At 50.5% G+C, this 15,959-nt stretch overlaps 1 protein-coding gene across 3 annotated transcripts in view; it reads right to left on the bottom strand.

Moving 5' to 3' along the window:
* The window catches only part of VDR (vitamin D receptor), a 63,132-nt gene extending 47,723 nt beyond the window's left edge, over positions 1-15,409 (bottom strand). Inside the window, exon 1 of one of the 3 annotated variants that reach the window (XM_063611283.1) lies at positions 15,334-15,409. The gene's annotated coding sequence lies outside the window, so the exon portion shown is untranslated. The remainder of the gene's footprint in view (positions 1-15,333) is intronic. The other 2 variants (XM_055295108.2, XM_055295106.2) reach the window with 2 other exon arrangements.
* Between the last annotated feature and the right edge of the window lie 550 nt (positions 15,410-15,959).

Below are 15,959 nucleotides of genomic sequence, written 5' to 3'. Positions count from 1 at the left end.
CTGCTACAGGGAAAAGTTGATGAGACAAGGAGGCTATTTGTTCAGTGACTTGGAGACCAAGAAATAGAAACCGGGGCATCACCAAAGGGAGAGAGTAGGTCCAGCCCTTCTTTGGGGAGACCCAAATTACTGCTAGTGTTAGTGCAGCTGATGGCTAAATGGGATTTTCTCTAAAAACAAAAACAAAAACAAAAGCAGGAGAGAGCTGCTTCCAAGCCATTCCCAAGCCCAGCTTCCAGTGTGCCTGCATGCCTCCCTCCAGGCTAAGCATCTGTCTTAACGCTGGGACCCTCAGCCAGAGTCCACATAGGCCTGAGCTACTGTTTTTTTTTTTTTTTTTTTTTTTTTTAATTGCACATCACTCCTTTATTATACTGATCTGGAAAAAGGATTTAGTACAGTTATGCTCAAATGAACACTTGACCCATGTGGCAGGACCAAGCAACTAGAACATGATTCAAAAAATCAGTGAAAGACACACTTGGACAGGACCAAGAGGCATTTCACTGCCACGAAACAAGGCGGGGAGGGATTCTAAAACACACAGCAGGAAGCACTCCTGCTCCTCAGAGGTCAAGGAGTTTATCCCATATTGGAATGAGGAATGGCTTATTTTCTGACGACCACATGCGGGACTATTTCAACTGTCACAAGAAACCCCAGAAGGGTTATTGTTTTGTATTTTTATATATATATATATTATATATATATATATTATGTATATATATATACATAATATATATATATAATATATAATATATATAGTATATATATGTGTAAATCTGACACGTAAACTAAATTCAGCATTGATCCCAATCAGAGGAGCCAGCTCCTCTGGGGTCAGGGAGGAAACAGTTGTCACGTCACCAGGCAGGTTACATTCATCTTCCACTGGAATGACTAGAGCCCCCAGGCAGTGGCCTGACTGCAGAAGAGCTCCTGGGGGGGACAGGCTGTCTTGCTTCTCTTCATTGGTTATGGCTTAGCACGGTTCCTCCCCACAAGTCCTTACTAAACAAAACATTCACAAAAACCCAAGTCACTACCTTTAAACTGTCTGGGATAAGGGGAGCTTTCCCACAGCTTGGACTGAGAATGTGTGCCCTAGAAGTGCTATTCGGACTAGACTGTATGAAGGGAGTGGGTGCAGGAGATGAAATGGCTAAAATGAAAATGGGAGCCACTGGTCCCCATCTGCAGCTACAACTCAAGATGTCTACAGATGTGGTCAGTGTGACATGTGCAGGAGGGAGGGGCAGAGGGACATGACGGGCAGGGAGGGTGCTCCTGGGGACAGTAGCCTGCCCAGGCCTGAGCCACTCTTGCTCAGGCAAACCTCTCTGAGGCCCAACCACCTACCCCTATCCCGGGTGGCCAGGCTTATTTTCCTTATTTTCCTTCTGGGAGCAACGTGATCTCTGAATCACGCAGACTGTTCTGCATTGTGTCAAAGGTCAGTATCCAAAGCCCAGGTCCTACCAGCTCTGAGATATTTGGCATCCTTGGGATCAGACCCCTTGCCTTTGTCCAGCCACCTGGGCCAGCCTGATGCCCCTGGCCACCTGACCACTGTTCAGATGCCCCCAGAGCCCATTCCTGTCTCCTCATCTATAAATAGGGTAGTCTATTTGTAGACCTGAGTCTCAGGTCTTGTGTGGGGATCAAACGAGCTGATCTCTGAGCAGCCCTCAGAAGGGTGCCTGGCACACCACAAGCTTCATATGTTAACTATTATTATTGAACTGTACCTGGCTTTAGTATAATCACTGGAGAATCCAGGAAAATGAGAAGAGCTTCAGGCCCGAGAGAGGTGCTGTGAAGGGCAGGATGCCTGTTTCTCAGTCCCAAAAGCTCCACCCCAAACAAACATTGCCCAGAAAGCCACAATTTCGCTGAGCTGGGAAAAAAAAACTGACCACCCCACCTACTGTCTGTGGCTTCTAAAACTCTTTCAAAACTTCTTGGGGTGAGGAGAAATGAGTTGTTCTAATTTCTCCCCTAACAATCAGAGAAGCTGAGCTATAAATTTGGACTTTTCCTCCACGTAAAACATAAAGCCTGTGGCTCCCAAGTTGTCACTGATTACCAACCCTTACAGCCATCGTCCTTCCTGTCCCTTCTCACCCAGTGTCACCTCTGTCCCCCACCTCCCCCATCATCAAGTTCTGGTCTTGTACTTGCATCTGTTCTCACTCTAGTGGGACCTGAAGCTTGACTACCTACAGGATGCCCCTCTGTCTGTTACCAGGGCAGCGGCACCACCACCACCCACTTCCACCCACCACCACCTGAAGCAGAAAGCAGAACTCAGGAGAAGGCTGAGGTGGGTACCGAGGGGCTGGAGTCAGGAGGTGGCAGCGAGAACTGTGGAAGCCCTGGCAGAAGAATGGCCCCGCCGTGCCCCTTCACCTAGACATGGGGTGGGCTCTGGCTCAGTGGGCCTGGACTTCTGGCTGCCGCAGCTCTTGAAGGCCTGGGAAGGCCATTCACTTATCCTGGGATAGATTCTGAAGCCTGTGTCAGAATCAGGGAAGGATGCCCAGGATCCTCTGAGATGGGCAGGGCCGGGCTAACTCTCCACCAGGCAGCTCTGGTCCCGTACACGGCTGATTTGCCCAAACGCATCCTCTCCATCTTCTGGGTTATTAGTGAGGGTGGACACTTCCCCTGTACCATGTTCACGCAGCTTCTCGGGACCTGGGCCACGTAGGAGGTTCCCACTCACTTTCAAGGGCAGCAGCAGTCACCCCAAGGTGACATCAGCTGCTCCTCAGTTTCTGATTAGAATGACTTCCCCCAATGAGCTTTTCCAGAGCTGTTTGGTCAGGCTTCTGGCCATCCTTCTGGGTAGGGTCCCTCTTGGGGACACCCCTGGAGGGCCAGGGATAGGATGTGGCAGCATTTCTTCTTGGCCTCACACTGTGGTGGACGTTGATTCTGGCGTCTGCTGCCTTATTTCTGATAGGGTCCCTGCCTATGTTTAAGTGCTGGCCACATGGAAAGGCCTGTACTGGAAGTGAGAGACACAGTGGTGAGCAAGACATAGACCCTGTCCTCTGGGAGCTTACAGTCTACCGCGGGTTGGGGGGTGGGGATGGCGGACAAACAGGAACCTCCAATTCAGTACGACACATCCTATGATCCAGGTAGGTGCCAGGTCTAGAGGGAGCATATGCGAGAGCCTGTGCCTCATCTTAGTGAGAAAAGAGAAGAGAAGGCTCTTTGGAGGCAGTCCCCTCTCCACCTCTCCACGGAGACAGCAAGGAGCAGAGGAGTTTAATGTGGTAGTGGTGAGAGGCGTAAGGAGCACTCCAGGCACAGGATACTACACAGGCCAAAGCTGAGAACGAAAGGGAAAGAACATGTTTGGGACAGAGAAACTCATTCAATATGGCTGGAGAGAGGGAGAGGGTGCCAGGAAGAGATGTAATAACTGATCACACTCATGTTAAAGGCCTGTAGGAAGTACATTCCACTCTTTTCTCTGCTTCTTCAAGTTAAACCCAGTGAGTCTTGAATATCAGGAAATTTTAATTATTGCCATGATTTATTGAAACTGAAGACTTTCAGACCCCATTCAGATCCCCATTCCAACCTGAATCCACCTTGAGGGTTGTGACAACGGGGCCTCTCTCATTGTTTCATTGAGAGGTTAGCTATGCACAGGCCTCTTCTGCAGCACAGCTGAAGTCCCAGCCTGGGTACACACAAAGCCACTGTCCCCCACAGTCCTTCAGGGAGATCCTTAATCCTGAGAAGAATAGGACCATCAGTAGTAGAGCTAGAAGGGAGAGGTAAAGGAGAGACCTGAAAAATTCAGCCTAGCTGAATAGAAAAAAAAAGCTTTTGTGGGAGAAAATCAAAAGAAAGAACAAATGATTCAATAAGGGCAGATGGAAGGGAGGTTAGTAAGTGACTCAGCTGCCATATCACTAGTGCAATCCTTACTTAATTCCTCAGTCTGTCAAGGGTGGTCAGATATGGTTGATGGGCACAGAGAGAGGTGAGTTGCCCACAGCCGCAGGATCCCCAAACCTGCCTCCACCAGTCCACTCAGCCCACTCAGCCCACTCTGTTCTGGTCAACAAGGCCACTTGCTCATTGCCAGGAATTTGTCTAAGGAAGGGCATCAGGCAAAATACACGATGCTCACAAACAACACGCACCACGGACATGTGTGGAGCGTCACATATGCAGATAGGCACATGCCAGTCCATATCCTGAGTCCGGCTGTCCAAATTCACTGCTGGCCAACATGACACAAACCTTGCCTTACCCTCAGAGCTATAATTGAAGATAACCCTCTTGGTTCAATGTTTCAGGCCAAATACCAGAATCTATCTGGAGTTTTCTTCCCCAGGGCCACAAAGTGGTAGGAAACAGCTGTCTCTGTTCTAACCTTTGAACCCTCACCAAGCTATGATTCCCCTTCCCCAGCCCTACCCATGGCTCATCTCCCTCTTCTTTGTTTTTCTTTGGTAGCCAGAGGGCAAAGACAGAACAGATTTAAACCACAGGGTACTTTCCATAAATACTGCCCCAGGACAGAGGAGGAGCTAAACTCAGGGTCCCTAGAGGAACACCCTCTTTCCCTAGAGGAGCAACTTCCTTCCCTCCTGGTGGTCAGCTGTCTGCAGGCTCCGAGCTGCCCTGAGCCAGGCCTGCTGCCCACCGGACCTCTGAACCAGCTGGCAGAAGTTCCACTCCTTGCACTGAATGCTCTTTCTGGCTGAGGCAAACATCCCTCAAGAAGGAATCTGATGGACTAGCTCAGAACCTAGGTTCAATTTAAAGACTTGTGGGTGAAACCCCGTTTCCTCTGACTGGGCTGGGCCCCACTAGGTCAGCTGGAGTTGCTGCCAGGTGGGCTGCAGACAGGTAACATCCTAGGGAGGATGTCAGTGGCCGTGGTCCATCTCCGCCCCTGGGTGAGATGCCTACTGCTTCCCTTCACTCCCCCACCCTTACTTTTCCCAGAACTCCCCCTGACCTGAAAAATAATTCTGCAGCTAGGCTGGTCAGTAGCCCAGGATTGAAGTTTAACAGAGATGAAAATAATTCCCCCAGTGAGTTATTTTCTGCCCAGCTTTTGGAACAATAGCTCGGAGTGACAGGCAGGGTGGGGCGGGGGAGGCTGGCCTTGGGCCACTAACTAGGGCCACTATCTATTTAGGGTCCTTCCCATGTCCACTCCCTCACTCTTGCTGGCGCCAGATTTTATAGAGGTGGGACCCTAGTCAAGGGCTCAGACTAACGGCCTGCCACACCTGCCTCCACCTGTGGATCCACGTGGGGCATGAGGGCGGCAGGACAGGGAAGGCTCACAGGAGCCAGGAGTTTCCATCCTCCATGGCTACAACTCTTACAGAATGCAAGGAAGAAGGAGAAAACACTGCTACTTTACCAAGCCTCCAAAAGGAGATTCTATAAGACTGTTGGGTCAGCTGAGATAAATATTCCAAATGTGTTATAAAAATTGTTACACTCTAAAATTACACTCTATAAAAATACTAGCTATTGCATTACTATTATTTTTCCAGGTATTTAAGAATAGGAGAGGAGGAGGAATAAATTCAGGTGAAAAGGGGAAGGCTGTGAAAAAACACCTTGAACGATTGCATGGAGCATGATCCATTCATTTGTTGTCTACCAAGCCCATCCCCAAACTTTCTCTCTCTTTTTTTTTTTTTTTTTTGCCTTAAGACCCTATCCTCTGTTAGTTTCCTTCTGATTTTTCTCACACAACTTTTCTTCTAATACCTATTGGGAAATACCTTCCTGAGAAGACAGAGTATGGGAGGGAGAGAAGGAGGAGGGGAGAAAGGAAAGGAAGGGAATGTATTCTTGGAATATCTTATTCTGAAAGCTTTCTTTCTAACTCACAAGGAAGAAACACTCTGTATTATAAAGCTATTATCACATGCTGGGAGGGGTACCTTCTAGTACGTTAGTAAGGAATTCTACAGGAACAGGGTTTTCCCATCCCACTCTATAACAGTTACCTGTTAAAAAAAACTACCAGAGGACGCAGTGGAGCCTGCAGAGCAGACCTGACTGTGATGTGTGCTGTTTGCCACCCGTCCTCCCCCATCACCAACAGTGATTACACATTTCATTTTTTTTAAATTGGCTGTCAATGTTTTAGAAATCAAGAGGTTACATTTTCGAAAAAAAATCTGAATGTCCAGCTTTCTATGAAAAAGTCGGGTAATCTGGCCACACCAGGCTGAAGCTCCTGCTGGAAGCCTGCTGGGCCGAGAGGGGCTGCTCCCATCAACCAGCGTGTGCTCTCCAGTCCATCTCACGGGGTCTGCATCCCTCCAGCCTCACTCATGACCCACCTGTCCCCGGCCCCCTGACCAGCGCACACTGACAGCAGAGCTCACGGTTAGAAGTGCAGGCTCTGGAGGCAGCTGGCCTGGATGTGCCCAACCCTGAATTCTCCCTACCACTAGCTGTGCAACCAGAACCAATGAAATGCACTCTCTAAGCTTCTGCTTCCTCACCTGTGAAATGAGAACAATAACACCACCTACTGCATAGTCTGTGAGGAGTCCGTGAGATAATCACGTCAAGTGCCCAGCATAGTGCCTGGCACGTAGTACCTGCTCAGTAAACATTAGTGCTTATTATTGTGCACAATTACCGCAATGACTAAGGAGACTTCATCTGAGTTGCAGCCCAGTTTTTGAAGATGATTTAACGACACAAAGCAATTGCCCTTCAACCCTCCTTTCTTGCTCAGGCACCCGGTCTACAGACAAAACCATCTAGTGAGTATATCTGTGACATGTGAGTTATTGCATGGAGCAGGGGCACTTCAGGGACAGGATTCAGATCTGTTCTCGGGGCTCGGAGTGGAGTGGGGGGAATGGGCGATGACCGCACTGACAGGTGGGGTTACGCACAGAGCTCTCCCCACAAGCCCTGCCCAGGACCACCCAGGAGCTTGGCATTCAGGAGGACCTGGGGGTGGGTCTGACTCTTTTCTCCTTCTCCTTCTAGGCTCCAAACCTTTCGGGGGGCTTTGCTAAAAGACACCCAACCTTGCATTAGTTCCACTCCATTTCCAGTTTCCCAGGCTGTGCACGTGGTTTCAACAAAGCCCGTCAGACCTCAAATGGAGTTCACGATAATGGAATTTTACCTGAGGCAGCCCCTCCCCCACTTCTTAACATCATGGCACCCAAGATATGGGTGTGCTTGCCAAAGAGGCTGGGCAGAAGTCACTTCCTGCCCCTGGCAGAAGTCCGGAAATTCAGAGCCGTTTGGAACAAAGAACTCTGCCCCGAAGGTGTTTTCCAGCATCTCCCTGGCCAGATTGGAACTGCCCCATTCACCCTCGTGCCACCTGCTGCGTTTTTTCCAGCCCTCCTAGACAGGAAGGGGAGGAGGGAAGACTGAGCTGAATGACTAGGACACTGCAGGAAAGGCAATGCACAAGTGAGAAAGAGAACATGCATTCTGGACTTAAGCCTGAATCTAAATTCTGGTTCTGATTTAGTAGCTCAATGTCTTTGGGCAAGGAATTTAGCCTCTTAATCTCTATGAACCTTGGTTTCCTCTTCTATAAAATAGATATAATTTTACCAGCCTCGTAGGATTATTGAGAGGCATAAATCAGAAAATGCATGAAAAGCACTGAACACAGTACCTGGAACATAGTGAGTTATAATAACCATTGGTTATTACGATTGTCAACTATTACATAACATGGTAACCTCACAAGGGTCAAAGGTTGGTATAGAAAGAGACACTGGGTGGAGCTGGGGTGGAGGGATGGCTGGAGAAGGTAGAGCCCTGTCCCTGATCCCAGCACAGGCCTGGGAGCCAAGGTGAGGCCCAGGGCAGAAGCACCTGCCTGCCCGGAGCTGACAGGCACAGACTGGATAGGTAATTACAAAGTTGATGGCTGAGGTGGCCCATGCAACTGTCCAGCCAGCCACATTCCTTTGTCCCATGGGTGGCTGGGGGGTGAGTCTCTGGCTGTTTATGTGGCTACCAGGATGGTGAGTGTAGTTAACACCTCTTTTCCCCAGTAGTCCCAGCAGGGTATTCGACCTTCAAAGGGAAAGGGATTCTCTACAGGCATTTGGCTCCTTTCCCCACGGCATCGCCTCTGTTCCCTCCACCCCAACCCTCCAGCTACCCGTTGCTTCTCAGGTTAAACAATTCAAAAGGCCAAAGAACAAGGCCAGACTCTGAAGAGATGGCCACTAGAGACTACTAAACTTCACCCCATCTCACTGGAGCCCTTAAATGATCAAGAAGCCCAGGACAGATGTGAATCCATCACTGCCCCAGCCCTGTGTGCTTTGATTAGCCAGCAAACTCATGTTTCTTATACTTCCATGTCCTTTTCTCAAAATTGATGCCCAAGGAAAATATATATTCCTCCCCAGGTATTAATTGAGCACATAGTATGGGCTCACTGCTGACACCAGGCTCTTGGTTGAACTGAGGAGACCACCAGGTGTTTGGGAGGATGTAGAACCGTGGGATCCCTCAAGCACTGCTGGTGGAAGCCCAGAGAGGAAGGGCTTCAACTGTACTTAGAGGCCCAGCACAGCGCTCTCGGAGTCAGGCTGTGGCACGTATGTGGTCACCTGTACACAGTGCAGCAGACAGGCACACACATGAGCCAGAAATTGGGTCCCTAGGTCATGAACAATACAACTATTATAGCTAATCATTATAACTGTAGAAACTCATCTAATACAACTTTTTCATTTTAGAAATGAAGCCTATATCAAGTGTTGAGAAGGATGGAGAACAATGGAAACTTTCATCCACTGCTGGAAGTGTTTTTTGGGACAACCACTGTGGAAAGCTGTTTGGCACCCTATACCAATGCTGAACATAGAATTCCACGGGAGGCAGCAATTCCAACCCTAGGCGTGTGCCCTACAGAAATTCTTGTGTGTTTCTCATGAACCAGAAGACAAGTATAACATGTACACCCCTAGCAGTACTGTCCTATCATAATAGCTCAACTGGAAACAACACAAATGTCCATCAGTGAGAGGAGGATATACAAATCGTGGTGTATTTTTCCAATGGAATACTACACAGCAATGCAAACTCATGAACTGCAGTGGTGTGCGTCGACATGGATGAACCTCAGAAAACTCACATTGACTCAAAGAAGAGTGCATCACAGAGAACACACAGGGACGTGAACTTCAAAGCCATGGAAAATGAAACAACATAGTGTTTTGTAAAATCTACATAGATGATAACTTACAAAGAAAAGCAAGGACACAATTAACCGAAATTCACTTTGGGGTGGGGAGTAAGGAAGGGGAACACAAATGGGGAGAGGCAGAGGGGGCTTTTAAGGTGCTGTGAGTGCACCACTCTTAACTTAGGTGGTAGGTACAGGGTATAGGATTCTTTAATCGATACATAGACATATAATCTTGTGTATGTGATATATCACAGTTTTTAAAAATGAACAAAAAAGAATTGAAGAACCCAAGTTGCAGAGAAGTTAAGTAACATTCACAAGCTCGTCAGCTAACAAATGACAGAGACCAATTTGCCAAATCGGAGTTTAGTCGGGTGCCAGGACAGCCATTCCTGAGTTCTAAACGGGCCTCTCACAAGGACAGGCTTCTGGGCTAGAAATTTTGAAAAGAAGTGCAAGAGTCTCTTTTCTCCCCACTGTTAAATTCCCACACAGTAGGCTCTTGGCCCATATCTACTGAATCCACGTGCCTTTCAAGGGCCTACTGTGTGCCAGGCACTTGACTTACACCGTCTAATCCTCACACAGTCCTACAAGGAAGCTATTACTATACCCAGTTTACAGGTAGGGACACTGAGGTTTGCAGAGATTAAGAAACTTGCCCAAGGTCACAAGCCACAAAGCGACCTTGCCGAGATTTGAACCCAAGAGTCTAACTCAGACCCTGTGTTTCTCCTGTTCTGCCAGGCCACTAGCTTCGAACAGCACTACCTAAAATTTTAGTCATCTATCAAGGAACCCTGGGACCCACAGGGGGTGGGGCAGGCTGAGCATCTTCTCTTCCTGCGACCTCTGTCTCCAGGCTCCGACAGAACGTTTTGTATGGCCAGGCCCAGGGCTGGCAAGCCACGTAAAGCAGTGGTTACAGGCTGACTCTGCAGCCCTGGGCAGGTGACTGCATCTCTTTAGACCTTGATTTCCCCACTATGCCTGCTAGAGAGGATAACTGTACTTACCCCAAAGAGAAGCTATGAGGATTGAAGGAGACAAGCAAAGCAATCTGCACAGGGCCTGGCATGAGGCTATCAGAGGAGGCTAGAGTCCATTTCTCCTTCCAGTTGGGCTAAGTTCAGGAGTCCTTAAGGGATAGCCAGGAGAGGGAAAAGGTAAGCAAAGTGAGAATAGCTCTCCACTGGCCAATGGGACAATCAGCACATTGTAGGTTTTCAATAAAGAGGCCTGTTTGAAAGATTGTCTCCTATTTGCCTTCCAGACTATTAGAGTCATATTTGATTCCATACAATTTCTCTGCACAATCCTACCTCTCTTGGGTTCTTGTTTGCTGTTCTTAACCTCAGTGCCCGAGACTGCCAGAGAGGCACCAAGATCTAAAAGTGCTGGCAGAGGGAGCCTCCTTCTGAGAGGCCACTGTCCCCAGAGTAACCTTTGGGCAGTCCAAGCCTGATCTCAGGTCAACTTGTTCAAACTAGTTAGTACATCTAACCCCGCAGCTCACAAACATTTACTGCAGGCCTGTAATGTGCAAGACAGGGCACTAAGTGCCCTGTGGCCATCCCATGAATGCAGAGGTGGGAGAGTTCCATGCAGGTTAAGAGCATGGGCTTCTGCAAACCTGAGAGGGAGTCCTGGCTTTCCTCCTCACAGGCTATGACAGCTTGGCATGTTGATTAATCTCACAGAGAACCCATTTCCTCATTTGTAAAGGGAACATAACTGGTTCCTACCTCACAAGGCCTAGTGATAGGTCTGGGAGGCATATAGCACAGCACCTGCTACCAAGTGAGTGCTCAGTAAGTAGCTGAAGCTACAACTCCAGTACCAGCAGGTGGCACACACTGGATGTGTCACCAGCAAAGCCTTGGGCCTCATGGGTATTCCACAGTGCCTGGAATGTCCCACCTTGCATAACACCTCCAAGCTTCAGGTTGTCATCAGAAGGCCAGTGAGAGGTAGCAGCTTCTCAGGAACCAACTGCCGAGTCTGCCCAGACTCCACTTTCCCGCGGGTGCAGCTGCCCACACCCTGCTCAGGACCAGGACTCTCCCCTGTGCAGAATGAGGACTTTGTATGGCATCTGGTTCTGGGAACACTGCTTAGTCTATTCCTTGGCACAGGACCTGCAGGGCAGGTTTGCAAAAGCATGACACACATTCCAACTCACAGAGTACTGACTGCTTCTGCCTTCCACTCCTGTTATTTACCAACCAGAGACCCCCATCCTCCCCCAGCCAGCCTTGGCGTGGGGGGTCTCACCACCTCCCTTGCCCACAAGTCACTTCAAAGACATGACTTCCCAAGAGATCTTCACTTGCCCTTTTCATTTGTTGGCAATGAGAATGACTTCCTTCCTGGCAGAGTAACTGAGAGTCACTATGTGGTCATCGTGGCGGCTCTGCTCCCTCCACGCCTATGCCCGATCACCCACAGACTGGACCTCTGGGGATCCCAGCCTTTGCATCTGGACCATGAGGACCCAGGACCCAGAAGGCAGGACAGTTTCTCTTCCACATGTCGCCACAGCAGGATGCAGGCACTGCCATCAACGCCTGTCACTTGGATTGAGCAAGAACAGCCTCTCCCCACCCTGGACCATTTCCCCAATAGTCAGACCAGACCAAAGAGGCAAACTCTAGCGTCTTTGGGAACTGACTCTGTCTCTTGCAACGCAGCTTCTCCCTGGCTTTGGCCTCCACTTGGCTTATCGTTTCCCTGGAACCTGATTACAGGTGACCTATGTCCTTTATCAGAGTGGGCAAGGCTTGCCTACCCTTGCCTTCCTGGCTGCTTACCTGCTTTACAGCCAGACTTCCTGTGGGATAGTGTGGTCCCCAGAGGTCTGGGAAGCTGGATGAACAAAACGAGGAGGCTGCAGATATGGAGGAAGAGGGAAGAGGAGACGTGAGGCCAAGTCTTGGCTCCACTATGAACCCCAATTTCCCCAGGGAAAGCTGAAGAGGAGTTGGCAGATCTTCATGTCCCTGTCTGAGGTTGGGGTGGGGCAGGAAAACCAAAGGTGAGGCCAGTCACAGGTCAAGGGTGAAGGGAAGTCACACGAGTGGTGGGCTGGGTCCCAGGACAGGGTGGCCGGGAGCAGTGCCGCTCTCCGGGAAAAGGCGAGAATTGGCTGATAACGCCAGGGAGCAGGCTAGGGTGTTGGGGGCTGTCCTTAGAATTAAGCTACCCCTGTTTTCCCTTGAGCATTAAGCCTCCCCCAACCTTATCATCCCCTCATCACTGTTGTGACCTCTGCTGAGTTTGGAGTGATGATCACTAGGGTGATTAATATTCCATTTTTCCCTGGAGAGTTTGGGTTTATGTCCGTTGTCCTGGTATAACCATGCACGGCATCCCCTTTCACTCTCAGAAGTAGCCCAGTTTGCAAGATACATTACACAGGCACTCTTTCTAGCATATCTAGGAGGGCACTGACACAGGAAAAGGTTAGGGACAAATCAGAGGGAAGCAAAACAACAAGCAAGGCCTTGGTGGCCCAGAGTGGCAGCCAGGCTGGCTTCAGCCCAGCCGGATCCTCTCAGAATTGGACAATAGTGGAGGGAGAGCCTGAGAACTGCTGCCCACCCTGGGGCTCAAACTGCCTTGGAGTCAGGGGCCTGGTCTGGTGGATTCTGCTTCCTGCTATCCCTCAGAGGGCCTGGAGTCATGCTGGGCACACAAGAGGCTCTTAATCAAATCTGGTCAATTCCTTACTTCCCTCTACCTGCATCCAAAACAGAATTGCAGCAGGGACAAATGGAAGCTGGAGCCCTGTAATTCTTTTTTCAGCAACACACCAAATGTCATCTAGATGGTCCTCCTGTCTCTGGCTCTCTGGCCTCTAGGACCTGACTGCTGCACAGGCAACAGCGAGTTTCTAGCAGAGGTTCCAGATGCCCATCCCAGCCAGGACAGCAGTGCCTCCTTAGGATGTGGGGTAAGGAATGAAACAATGGGAACTCCTTTTCCTGTCTTAGATAACCACCTGATGTAGTAGCCACCTGATGTAGCCCACTCGGCCCCAGGCCTTTCTCCATTCACAGCCTGGGCTTTGGACACCTGCTATCTGTTCTGGGGGTACAGTGTAGGGGTCCAGGAGGTCCTCTTGGAGCTTCCCCTGGGGCTTAGTTACAAAAGAGATCAGTTCTGAGGTCAAATAGGGGAACAATACTGAGAAACCATAAACACAAATTATCAGAGCACCCCAAACAGCACCCGACCTTCCATACTGTTTATACAAACAAAGTCTGATGGCCTCTGCCGAAGAGGAGCAAAGGGTTGGGAGGCTTTCTAACTCTCATTTTTTTCCCCCTCCTTTCTTACCCCATTTTCTAGTTCCTCCTTTAGCTTGGTAAGGGTCCAAGTCACAGCTGATCAGGACCAGCCAAACCCAAAGCCATGGGACCCAGACAGAGCATAGACTGTGAATTCCCCAGCTTTTTTCAGATTGAGTCAGCCCCACAGCTGGATTGGCCTCCCAGGACTCTTCTCCAGTAGGTCCAGAGAGGCTACTGAGTGGGGGCCACAGACTCTGCAGGGAGGGCTATTTCTGTTCAACGATCTCTAGCACCCAAAACAAAAGCCAGGGAGAAATGTGCAGTCTTACTACCTTCTGGTCTGGCTGCATGCCAGCCCTGAGACTGTTTCAGAAAGACTCACAGTTCCCTCCAGCACTTGGACAGGGAAGGGACGGCAGAAGCTCTCTCAACACACAACACTCTCAGTCCATAGAATTGAGGCTCCAATGTTCAGATAACCCATCTCTACCTCAGCAAATCACCCTCACTCCCTAGCCTGAGTTAAAGCCTTCTTTGCCAACACCATGACTTCTCTGGCCCCAGACTTTCCTAATTTCTTTTGCTCACCCCCTTCACTAGCAGGGATGGGCCGCTAACGAGACCACTAGGCAGAAATGGAAGGAAGGGCTGGAAAAGCCTGCAGTGCTGGCATGCACCTCCTTATCCTAGGAGAAAGATGAGATGTAGATTTATCATAAAGCCACCATCCCTTCACGGTCACCTCCTGCTGGAATCATCCCGTAGCCATTCCATAAGCACTGCTGTGTTGGGTATCTGAGCGCCTGCCCATGAGGAAGACCACCTTCCAGCAGGGAGCTGGAGCAGAGCTGAACTCTGCCCAGGAGAGCTTCTGCAATGCTCAGAAAATGCCTGCCCAACTGCTTGCCTTTGGCTGCAGCTGAGCCCAGACAGGAGGCTGACTCACTCACCGCACGCATAGAGGAGGCGGAGGAACAAGAGGAGGAGGAGGAGGAGGAGGAGGAGGAGGAGGAGGAGGAGGAGCAGGAGGAATTGTGAGAAGGGCCTGGGCTCGGAGACCCAAGGCTCCCCCAGCCCAGGCTAGGTCTCAGACTCTGGTCCCTGGGTGAAGAGAAGGAGGGGCAGTTGTACACTGGCCCTGGAGACCACAGGCTGTTCCCTCCTAGATACTTCTGAATCTTCCTCACCACCACCCACAGATCCAGGGCACCTCACTTTTCAAACAGAAACTACTCTTTGAGCCCCTTCGTCATTTAAATGCTTGCCCCTGAGTTCCTCTGAACATCTATTGACAGGCTGTCCTGAAAAAAATAGGGCCAATTAGGTCTAAACTCATCGGTAGTTCAAAGAAAAGTAAAAAAAAAAAAAAAAAAAAAAAAAAAAAAAATTACTTAAAAGACCCAGCTCCACTATCACAGGTGACTATACCTGGGCCCTGTAAGACAATAAATAAGGCTACACACTCTCCACTCCAGCAGTTCTGAGCACCGTCGACAGCCAATCGCTCCTTTTCTTATTCCTCCACTCCACGCCAAGGCGCCCCGACAGAGGAAGGAAACAAACGCTTCTTGTTGCCCAAGTGCTGAGCACTGTGTTAGCGGAGCATTGCTCCTAAGCACCGAGGATGTCGCCGCTCCCCTCGCCAGCCTGGCACGAACTTCAGCCTTCTCAAACCTCAGTGCCCCTTAGTGTCCCAGCCTCATGGCACGACAGCCCGGACCTCAGTAACCAAGTTTACCGTTGGGACTTAGACTCTAACGCTCGCACCCGGGCGCTCAGGCCCCGGTATCCCCGACGCCCCGACCCCGAGTCCCTATCCTGAGACCCCCTTTCCCGCTGCTCCCGGGTTCGCACCTGGTCCGGCCGGCGGGTGGACAAGCTGTTCCGCGCTCCCGGCGCACACGGCTCAGCTGCCGCCTTTTGACAAGCAGAGACAGCCCAGCACCTGGCCCCGCCTCTCGATCAGGCCCCGCCCCGGCCCCGCCCCGCCCCTCCGCCCCGCCCACAGGTCCAGTCCTCTCTTGCCAGGAGCTCCGTTGGCGCTGCAACCATCTTGACTTGGAATCAACCACCTTATAGGCCACGCTGTAGCCTTAGAGACTCTACCTCGTGAAACTTTCATCGACCGTCATCCATAGGGCAAGGCACGCTTCTGCCCTCTGTGGGACAGAGTTGTCGATGATTACAGGTGCGGATCCCCGCTTCAGCCTGCGTTAATCGGGGATGCAGCCCCCCACCCTTCCTGCCGTGGTTCTACCCAGCCTGCTGCGGACGCCTGAGCCAGGTGCGTCACCCCCACCTGGGCTGACCAGGCCAGGACGTCGTCGTCCGCCGGGCGCTGAGGGGCGCCTGCCGACTGGCACGGGCGGCTAGCTCCGCACGAATGGGAAATCCCGGGCTCCGCTCGCCATCCTGTTACTGCTGCAGAACGTCAGCAAGCTCAGCCTGATCCCACAGATTAGGGGAAAAGATCCCAGGGG

Source organism: Symphalangus syndactylus, chromosome 10, assembly GCF_028878055.3.
Source record: "Symphalangus syndactylus isolate Jambi chromosome 10, NHGRI_mSymSyn1-v2.1_pri, whole genome shotgun sequence".
NCBI lineage: Eukaryota > Metazoa > Chordata > Mammalia > Primates > Hylobatidae > Symphalangus > Symphalangus syndactylus.
The sequence above is the reverse complement of the archived record's forward strand: the minus strand, read 5'-3'. Positions and strand labels throughout refer to the sequence as shown.